This window comes from Saccostrea cucullata, unplaced genomic scaffold, assembly GCF_032062105.1.
Source record: "Saccostrea cucullata isolate Sc308-1 unplaced genomic scaffold, CSIRO_AGI_Scuc_v1 ctg8853, whole genome shotgun sequence".
NCBI classification, from domain to species: domain Eukaryota; kingdom Metazoa; phylum Mollusca; class Bivalvia; order Ostreida; family Ostreidae; genus Saccostrea; species Saccostrea cuccullata.
This window is the reverse complement of record NW_026926722.1, coordinates 9,338-19,985: the sequence shown is the minus strand read 5'-3', so window position 1 is coordinate 19,985 and position 10,648 is coordinate 9,338. Positions and strand designations below refer to the sequence as shown.

The 10,648-nt window shown below is 36.7% G+C and overlaps 1 long non-coding RNA gene across 1 annotated transcript; it reads right to left on the bottom strand.

Annotated features, from left to right (window-relative positions):
• Positions 1-362: 362 nt before the first annotated feature.
• On the bottom strand, positions 363-8,678 carry LOC134272510 (uncharacterized). The gene is made up of 3 exons (XR_009993213.1): positions 8,568-8,678; positions 6,912-6,966; positions 363-463 (listed from the first exon to the last, which is right to left on the bottom strand). It is a non-coding gene; the product is annotated as an uncharacterized LOC134272510 (long non-coding RNA).
• Between the last annotated feature and the right edge of the window lie 1,970 nt (positions 8,679-10,648).

The window sequence follows — 10,648 nt, the reverse complement described above, 5'->3', positions numbered from 1 at the left end:
ACAGACTTTAACAAATTTCATTAAGTTTCTCCAACAAAACATCAATTATAATTTCAGAGGTCAACAACCTAACTTGTTTACTTATAAGACCAGTTTCAGGTTTTGGTTTACCTCCCCTGTTAAATTTTTTCTCATTTAAGATGAATCCCTGGTGAGAATTTACCCATTCTAAAGTACTTTAATGCACTGACACCACCGTTTTCTTTAAGGATGATTGACGGACACATTGCCATTGGCCGTCCCTCTGGGTCCCTAACCCCAATATCTAATTTATCAGCTGTCAAGTCTACAGAATTTACATACATGGATATACCACTGAGACTGGGTCATTCTTACAAGTCAGAATGTGCACATACATGTAAAGCAATTCAGCTGATCGATACTGATCCACAGTTAATCTACATGTAAAAGCAAGATTGTATGTCTGATACATCCTCAATCCCTTTCATACTTTTGGATGATTCTACAATGAAAGAAATATAACCAGAAGACTAGTGATATATAAATATTTTTGGACCTTTTTCACCAAAGAAATTATTAACAAGCATTACATGTCAGACTTATGTAAAATTGTCGAAAAAGCTTTATAATGTATTTTGTATTTTGAACTGCCTTTTCTTTGACAAAAATAACTTTTATGAGAATTGAATTTGTAACCATCTTGTGTTTTTCATTAACATTCCTGACATTTTAATGTATGGGACCATCTAATTACATCTATAATGTAGTGAAGATAACAGATACATTTGTAATTCCTGGAATATATAAATTCTCCTCTGATCAATGGAGTGTTTTAGTTCAAAGATGCCATGCACACCGTGTGGTAAAGGCCTCTTATTTTACCAGGTATTGCTTCAGTAGCAAAAACAGGTTTCTGTCTGCAAATTCTTGTCGCTACAATATATAATTCCAGCCACCCCCAGTTTCCAGGAAGCCATAAGTGCCAAAAGATGGCTAGATATTTACTACACCTAGATTCACTAAAAAAATATACAAAGGAAATTGCATGGTAATGGTTCTGTCTACTTCAAAACAGATGGTGCACAGATAAATGAAAAATTGCCAGGTTCAAATACTCTTAGAAGAAAAACAAGAGGCCTATCGGTTAATTTGCTTGCTTCCCAGATTCACTTAAAAATTTTCCTTGCTGTTCTTCATCAGATTTTCCTCCTGTAATCCTGACTGCCTTTTCAATGTGGCCCCACCTCATAGCAACAACAATCTAAAATATTTTTATTTGTTGTTTTTCTCCAGTTTACTAATTAAGCCAACTGTGAAAATGATTTGAAAGTCATTTTTGTGTATACTCACACATAGAAATATATATTGTGATGCCCTGTTCACTTGGAGTTTAATTTGCATTAAATAAATGCAAAGTAAACTTATGTTCATCAAACTAATAATGCGAACAAGAGATGTTTGTAAAACATTTATCCCCCCCCCCATCCCCATAGGATCCGGGCCACAATTAAAGGGTGAAGGTCAAATGGCTAAAACGTAGCACATGTAGGAAATTCATATGCCTCCCTTTCAATGATAAAAATAAAAATAGCTCACATGTTTTAGATACTTTTGGGGTATAGAATAAAAGTAGAGTGTCTTAAGTTTACAATGATATGCAGCAAGGTGCATTTCAAGCAAAAAATATGCCTAGAAATATGAATTGAAAAGAGCATTCATTTGGTTTGTTTACACTTTTTTTGCCAAGCGAGAGCTATCCCGAGGTCATGACGTCAGAAGTTTATTAATAACCAGGGAATTCCACATTCAACACCCCTATTTCTGGATGTGAATATTTATCTAACATATTGCTCTATCATGTGGTCAAAGATATTTTGGAAATGAAGATTTTTAAAAAAGTTACAAAGAAAATAAAACACATGTTTTTACTATATAAGTCTATATGTAAGCTAATTGTGGTCCGGGTCCTTATGATGGGGTGTTTGAGGGTTTCCCCTGAATTTATTTTTAAAGATATGACAATGAAATTTTGACAGGAGGTGGGTTATGCATTTTGAAATAGTTTCATAAAATTTTTTTAAAAATATTTAAATATTTTAAAATTAATTTTTATAAAAATTAAAATTTTTTGAGTGATTGAAAAAATATTTAAATTATGCATCCCAGAATGCAATATTTCAGGGGAATTGATATGTCGGTGAAAGAGGTCACATTAGTGCATCCATTGACCACGAAGATAGTTCCTTTTTAAAAATAGAAAAACTGTTTTGTAATGTGTATTTGCATGTGTATTCTTAATAAGGGGTCCCTTTGAAGTCATAGATGAAAGACGAGGTGTTTATTGGAAATGACAGACAAGCTATCCATTGATTTCCCCCACCCAAAATAAGGCGCAATAAGAAGGTGGTGATTGGGCCAATATTTACAATAACATGTGCATGGATTTATTTGCAGGAAACCGCACGTGGAAATGGGATTCAGGCTTTGCCCGACTCATAATTGCACATGCAGGCAGAGGTTGTGTATTGGAGTTTATAATTTCAGGTAAGTGGAAATTATGTTGTGTAAAAATATGTACTTTTCACTAAAATAGAAATGGGGGTTGATGGGTTTGTCATTTCAAGGAAGATGGGGGGGGGGTATAGTTTGTAGTTTTTGACAAAAATATTGATCAGTAAGTATGTATGTATGTATGTATGTATGTATGTATGGATGGATGTATGTATGTACATGTGTGCGTATGTGTATGATGTGTCTTATGTATTTATGTGGAAGTTTTAGGGTTGTGGCCTGGTGTTAATTTTTACACGTTTCTTATACGACTTTGTATAGTAGGTATCTTTTCGAATAATTTGTTTGGCCCTGAGAAGGGCCGTTTTGTCTTCGTCTTGCCAACTCATGTCTGGTAGTAGGTGTGATCCTCTGGATTATGTTCCTTGGACTGTAGGTAGGTGGGTTTGGGATCAAGTTGCCCTTTGTTGTAGGTGCATCCGGGTTTGGTCTTTCCTTTTCTAGCCGCCGCATGTTGTTTTATTAGAGTAGCTTTTCTCTGCATTTCTCGCCTTTTAACTGCTTTTCTCTTTCTGTATTCTCTGCGATAGGCATATTCCTGGTCAATGCTTTTTAGGTACTGATGTGTGTGGCCGGACAGTGGCAATGTAATCTTTGCTGCTTTCATTGATGTTGCTAGTCCCGGACTGTTGTTTTGTCGTAAAATCTCAGCTGAGAGGATTCCTTCAGCATTTCTTGAATAGTTGGTGTGCTTAGGTAAAACTTCGCTGACTGCTCTGTTAAGACCCTCACATTTCTGAGTTGACGTGTTGAGTTTCATTTCCTCAATGGCACTTTGGCTAAGTCGCATCTCAAGAATGACTTTTAACAAGTGCTTGTCATTTTCATTCAGGTGCAGGGATGTCAGTTTGTTCGGGGCGAGGATATAAGACTGATTCCACCAGTTGTGTCTGTCTCCACCTTCACACACCACTGAATTCCTTCGACATTTTGAACAGTCTCCTGAGTAGCAGAGGATGGTACTTTCTACGACAAGAGGAAGTTTACTACAGATGATGTTGATGTCTCCAGTGTAGGTATCCATGAGTTTCTTATAGACTAAGCTGCACCGGGCCTTTACATCTTGTGCAAAAACTTTTCTCATGTCGTCTAACCTCCTTCTTGTTTTGCAGGGGAACATCTCGGGGCTGAAGTGGGCACTGCGACACTGCCGGAACTGGGCTCTGCTGACATGGGTTGGGTCGGCCAGTCGAGTGACTTGCCAGTCTGGATGAAAAATTCGCATGGCATCTTGGAATCCCTGGGCTGACCGGGCATCACCGTCTGTTGTGGCGTGCTTCACCTTGAACCCGTCCGCTGCCAGATCTTCGCCTATGGATTTAGCCATCTCGTACTCTGAAAGAGGTGAGAACATTTCAATATTAGCTGTGCAGTCTTCATGACCCCCCGGACAATGAACATCATAACCATTACCTCGAAGCCAGGTTCCAGTCCAGCAAAGTTTGTTCTGCATTGCCGAGCCAATAATATACTGTTTGTCTGTGTTGGTCTCGCATGCAATGGCGTAAGCTTGTGATGCATTGTAGCCTGGCTTTTTGCTGCTACCGAAGGTTATGGAGTTGTAGCGTCCATCTATGGCAATGTCCAGTTCCTCTGGATGTTCTTGACCTTTGACCTGGTTGATGGCCTTAACCAGTTGTCTCTTCTCACCCATGTCTTTTTTATTCAGGGCTAGAGTGGCTGTGTTGACCTGGTTGCTGGCCCTTTGCATGGAACTGCGGTTAGGAGGTGGAATGTCCAAGGCAGCTACCATTTCCCGACTGCGTCGATTCCCCATGGAGGTGTTCTGCAGGGCTAATTGAAAGTTCCAGTTGATACTGGCAGGATTAGGGCCTGGTTTGTTAAAGGTAGGAATTTCAGTGTATAATTTATAGTAATTTGTTTGAAAATTACATACCGTACACAGTAGTCTCTTCTGCCATCCAAACCCCCATTTCCTCTGTCCTGAGTATTCCCACACTGGAAAATTACAGTGCTTGGCCTGGTCAAAGTGGCATTTGGCTGCATCATTAAACATTTCCAAGACCAATGTTATGTCAACAATGCGGTTTCCCTCAAATTCATAAGACGTCTCTTCATTTTTTAGCTCCTGGCATGGCTCAGGTCTGGGACGAAGGATCGGTGTCCTTGAGATGTTTTCCTGGCCTTCAGCAAGGGGATGTGCTGTCTCGGTCTCTGGGGATCCCTGGATGTTTGACGCTGAACTTGAAGCTCCTGCGGCGTTTGACGTAGCCTGATGAGCCTTAATATAATGAGTGTTCCCTTTTTTAAATCCAAAATTAAGATTTTTTCTTCTTTTACGGTCACCTTTCATTGTTTTCATGTGTAGTGAAGAGTGGATTTGAAAGCAAGATTGAATTATGACAATGTTTATTTGGACACTTTTTTAGTGGTATTTACTGCAATATATTCCTTTGACAATCACCTGTCAAAACAGACTCCCATAGGGTATTAAGATTACCTATACAAAGACTCTTAGCCAATCAGCTGCACATGGCCCCTCTTCACAGTCAGGAAAAAGGATATGGGGGTGGGCTTAAAAATCAGTTTATTTTGAATGTTATGTACACTGTTATCAGTAATGTGATACATCATTTGATTTATGAATAAATGTACTTTAAATGTTTACCCCTATTGTCACTCTCAGATTTTCATGATAGATTTTATATTTCTTAATTTAAGAAAATTTTATGAAAATGCAGGGTACAGATCATCAAATTACCTAGAAATCTAAAAATCTTGTATTTTACATATTTAAGAGTGTGTGTGTGTTTAAGAGGTATCAACAACTTACTTGTAATAATTAGTTCCTTTTATTGTCTAACAGTTTTTACATATTTCAATTTTAAAATTTCATACTTGCCATTTTTTGCCATTTTCTTTCCTGTATTGCCTTAGTATACACAATATGTAATTTTACATGTAGATATCAACCAATTTCAATCAAACTTGGTATATTAGTTAAGTAGTATCTAAGGATTTCAAATATGGCCTTAAAATTTTTTAATGAATTTTATGCCCCCATATAGGATCCGGGCCACAATTAAAGGGTGAAGGTCAAATGGCTAAAACGTAGCACATGTAGGAAATTCATATGCCTCCCTTTCAATGATAAAAATAAAAATAGCTCACATGTTTTAGATACTTTTGGGGTATAGAATAAAAGTAGAGTGTCTTAAGTTTACAATGATATGCAGCAAGGTGCATTTCAAGCAAAAAATATGCCTAGAAATATGAATTGAAAAGAGCATTCATTTGGTTTGTTTACACTTTTTTTGCCAAGCGAGAGCTATCCCGAGGTCATGACGTCAGAAGTTTATTAATAACCAGGGAATTCCACATTCAACACCCCTATTTCTGGATGTGAATATTTATCTGACATATTGCTCTATCATGTGGTCAAAGATATTTTGGAAATGAAGATTTTTAAAAAAGTTACAAAGAAAATAAAACACATGTTTTTACTATATAAGTCTATATGTAAGCTAATTGTGGTCCGGGTCCTTATAATTGGAATTTTTCTAAGTCCAAGGGGCATAACTCTGACAAAAATGACCCAATTGTACCCGAAGCAGAAGTTGACCTAGATACTTTTATGATAAATCTGTATACCAAAAATTCAAAATGTGCAACCTCAGCAAAGAAAATGAGCGGAAACTGATGGTGGACCAACAGACAAACAGACGGACAGATAGCACTCACGGCAGAATTGCTTTCACATGACAGCTCATGCAAAGTAAACTAATGAGAATTTTAACATAAATCACTCCACAGTTAGGCCCCGTAATGCTATTATGATATCTGCACCTGCAGCTCAGGTGAGCTGAAATTGTCATCTATGAATTTCCAGTAGTCCATACAATTTGTAAATATAGAAATTTATACAAATTAAATATAACGTGAAACAATAAACCAGATGGCCTGTAACAAAAACTGCACAGCTGGGAGAATTCATGTATCTGGCCATGGATTTTGATGATGTGTTGTTTTCTACTGCCCTGTTTGTTCAACATTTTTATAAAGGTTACATTGACTATGCTACACTTAATACCTACACAAAAATTAAATGGGAAACAATGGGAATTTTTATTATGCAAGTCTCCATTTTTGAAAAATGTGTTTGACTTATCTCATAAACATGAATTGTTACTTCAGTGCACAGTTTATACATACCCACAAAATGAACAAAATTTTCTGAACTGATTTTTAGACATCAATCTAATGTTCTAGAATATTGGTTTTGATATATTTCCAACTGCGTAAAAGTGCTTTATTTATTGATAATGTGCAATTTTTCTCTACAAGATTAAACATTTCTCCATATCTTATTTAAATTATTATCACATATATATATATATAAGCATATACTTTATACTTACTGGTACTTTTGTCTGATGATAATGAAGGACACATGATACAAAATGGAAGGAAATACTGAAATAATACAGTAATATATTCATTAATTGCAGGTATAATGTACAAAAAAAAGAATCTTACTTTTCATACTATAACATTTTTCTTTCAATTAAGACTGTCTACAATATTTTCTTTTTTCATTGAAATAAAATAATACATAATTATATACATGTGACAAAACAAATACAGTGTCAAACTCTGAAAACCACACCTCAGACACTAGCTCACACATGATTTTGTAGATACTGCTTTTCACATTTTACCATCCAAGTTTTAGGAACAATTGAGAGTTCTCTCTCTTGGCACAGCAAGCATTGATCTATCAAGCTGACACACCACAATTAAGATTGGCACTTTAACCTTATTTTGTTGTGTAAAAGAATTACAATAGACAAGATGAGGATTCCTTCACTGAACCTCCTGAACCTATTAAAAACAAGCGTTCGGCAAACTGTGTGAGCTATCTCTGGCTACCCAGGCCTAACATATTAGGCGTCGGAAGCAAATTAAAAGTGGGGGGACTAAACCAACAAATAAGGTAAACCCCAATTTTCAATGCCTTATATATTATGTCTATCTTTGCAAAAAGAGTGGGGGGCTTAGCCCCATTGCCCGGTTCTGGCACCTGTGCCTAAACTACCGTATACCACATTCCTTGATCCCTTTAAATGCAAGTCAATCTTTTCTGTGAGTCTATGAGGACACAAACCTATAAGCTCCATCAGCAGATCTTTCACCAGTTAATTATGGACAAGGACATGATACCAAATGCAACAGAAATGGAGGATCCCAATGTTTCAGAACAAGGTTCCAACCCTTAAACTCGTACAAGTTATCTATCAACAGTTTTATCAAATTCATTTCACTTTAAAGCCATATATGGCGTAACTGATCAAAAAATATATTTTTGAAAAATACAAAATTAAGTAAAGAAATATAGTTAATACATCTAAATTAAAACTTTTCATACAATTCTGAACACGGAGAACACCTCGTTTTAACTAATAATACGATTTTATCTTCTCTGTAATGTGTTATTTAAATCTTTTGTATTTTCTTCCAAGTCGGAGAAAATTCCGAGAATCCAAATTAAATTGTGATATCTTTATAACGCAATTGACTTAAATTTTGTAATTTAGGGAAAAGTTCTATCTTTATATAAAGTAATGATACAAATAATAAGTTCTTATAATTTTAGTCTAATAATTTTCATTGTACATACGCCATATATGGCTTTAATCATAATTATTGTAATTCATTTAAAAAATCATCAAAAAATTATATTCCCTTAACTTAGCAACAATCTATTGCATTTCCATGCTTACTACGTCAAGGGTCCTGAGTCAACACACTCTCGTTTGGAAAACGGCAACACACGTGTTTACTCATGACTCAGCTAGGACCCTAGCCCTAGGATGTTGCATTTCAGATACGTTAAGATTTTTTTACCATTTATTAAAGCATACGCATCCTTAAAGTTTTCCTTGAGTGAACAGAGATATGTACATGATAGAGTACACTGTTCCTCACGGGATGATCAGGTGAAACCCACTAGCAGTCTAGCTCTTCCAGTTTCAGCCTCTAGACTGTTAGATTAATAAACAACAAGAAAAATATACCGACTTTCCAGGCTTGTCACGTGCATCTAGGCCTACTGCTTTCAGGTCTGATGGTTGCATGTAGGTCTCCGAGATCCGCGAGTCTACCCACCCAAATCACCCGCCATCCATCAGCACTGGGGTCAGCATCTGTGCGAATCACTCAATTTCGGATATTTCCGGAAAATAAGATCGATAACTCAGGAGTCTCAGCTGGTGTATCCTTCAATTTTACCTAAATTTTCAGGAAGATACATTCTGCTCGTAATACTTTACGAATAAACCATTTGTTGTCATAGCATAACATTTTGCAAGGGGAGTTGGGTTGGGGTGGTGGGGGTGGGGTGGGGGCCGGGGGGGGGGGTACTGAAAATCTTCGGGAAAAAAAATATGTTTCCTACTTATGTGGGGGTCTGTTGCAAATTGATTGAAATTTTAATTTTCAATTCTATATGTCTTTTTACGAATAGATCTCTTCTTTCTTTTTTTTCAAGATGCTACATATCATACTTAGTGTCGACTGATTTTTCTTAGAATTATAGGCCATGAGGCCTACCACTCAGATTCTTCTTCAGTTGAAATGAAACATTTTGAATCGTACATATAATTTATAATTTTTAAATTTAATTTGCCTTTGGACCATTTTTTAGCTACATTTTTATCCCAATCGCATCCCCAATATTTGAATGGAAATTAATCTGGGTTCATTAACAGGGTTATAATAATAAACCTCTACGCAGGATAAAACTTTAAAACTGGTTAAATATTTAGTTTTTTTTCACAAATGAAATCCCGATATTTCTTCTTCGATAGAAAGCAGACAGTATCGGCATCGAGTAACAAGTAATTGTGCAGCTTTTTCACAAAAATATGAAATGCATTTTGTCTTGGGTACTGACCAGAAAATGCACATTGTATATTTGAAAATCTTTATCTTCCTGGATACCTAGCTGCAATAATGCCTTCTTGAAACACCTTTGAAAGGCGTTTTACAACTCATATTGACGCATTGCAAGGCTATATAACGTTTATTTTTCGCGTCAAATGCTGTTTAGGTCTCGAGGGGTGTTTCCAAAGTCGGTAGGTCTCACCTTACAATACCTTGAGTAATGCCAATCGTCTCAAACAGGTTCTGCCAGAGAATCACATATCACACCCTAAAGTTTGGTGACCGTGGTAATACCATTGGTAGCTGCGTGACAGTGATGAAGGCGAGACTCCATTAAAAAAAAACGGAACAGAAAACCAATGACCCTCCGGGCGAGTCCAGAGGGGGGGGGGGGGGGTTGCATGGCTAATTACCAGGCAAAGTGAAATCTTCATAATTACGGAAACCCAAAATACACTGAGCACACAACGGGTGGCAAGCCCTCTGACTGTGATAATCGTAGAGGACAAGGTACAGCTAGGTGGATGAAAACAAGTTGGAAGTCCACAGTCCGAGGTCCCTATGTACACATGAAAACTATACAGAGAAGGAGATGGACAGATATGGACTGGATATTTTCGGGCTAGGTGAAGTCAGATGGCTTATATTGCAAAGTGGAAAACTAATGCTTTTTTCAGGAAGATAGGATGAATAAATCAAAAAGGAGTAGTAATAATGCTGGCAGAAAGCTAAGAAGTCATTGATGGAATGGAAACCTATAAATGGGAGTTGATGTGCGCAAGATTCTGTTCATCAACCCTAAAAGTAAGCTTTATTGTAGTGTATTCATCAACAAATCTAACACTGAAGATACAAAAGAAGCATTCATGGAACAATTGGAGGAAGTCAATAATAACATTCCAAAACATGACATACTGCTCATTATTGGAGATTTCAATGCAAAGATAGGCAGCTACATCAAAGACCATGAAAGTGCTATGGGGAAGCAAGGGATAGGAGAGCAAAATGAACAAGAGGCCCATGGGCCTTATAGGTTACCTAAATACCCCGTAACAACTTTCCAACAATTGAATTTGATTTGTGTTTTAAACCACAGGCCATGAAATTCGCAATTTTGAAAGAGGCACCATAGTTTATCATAATTATACACGTAGCATGCTTACTTTGGTTACTTAAATGCCAGAGGTATATCAGAGTAACAAAGAGAAAAAAA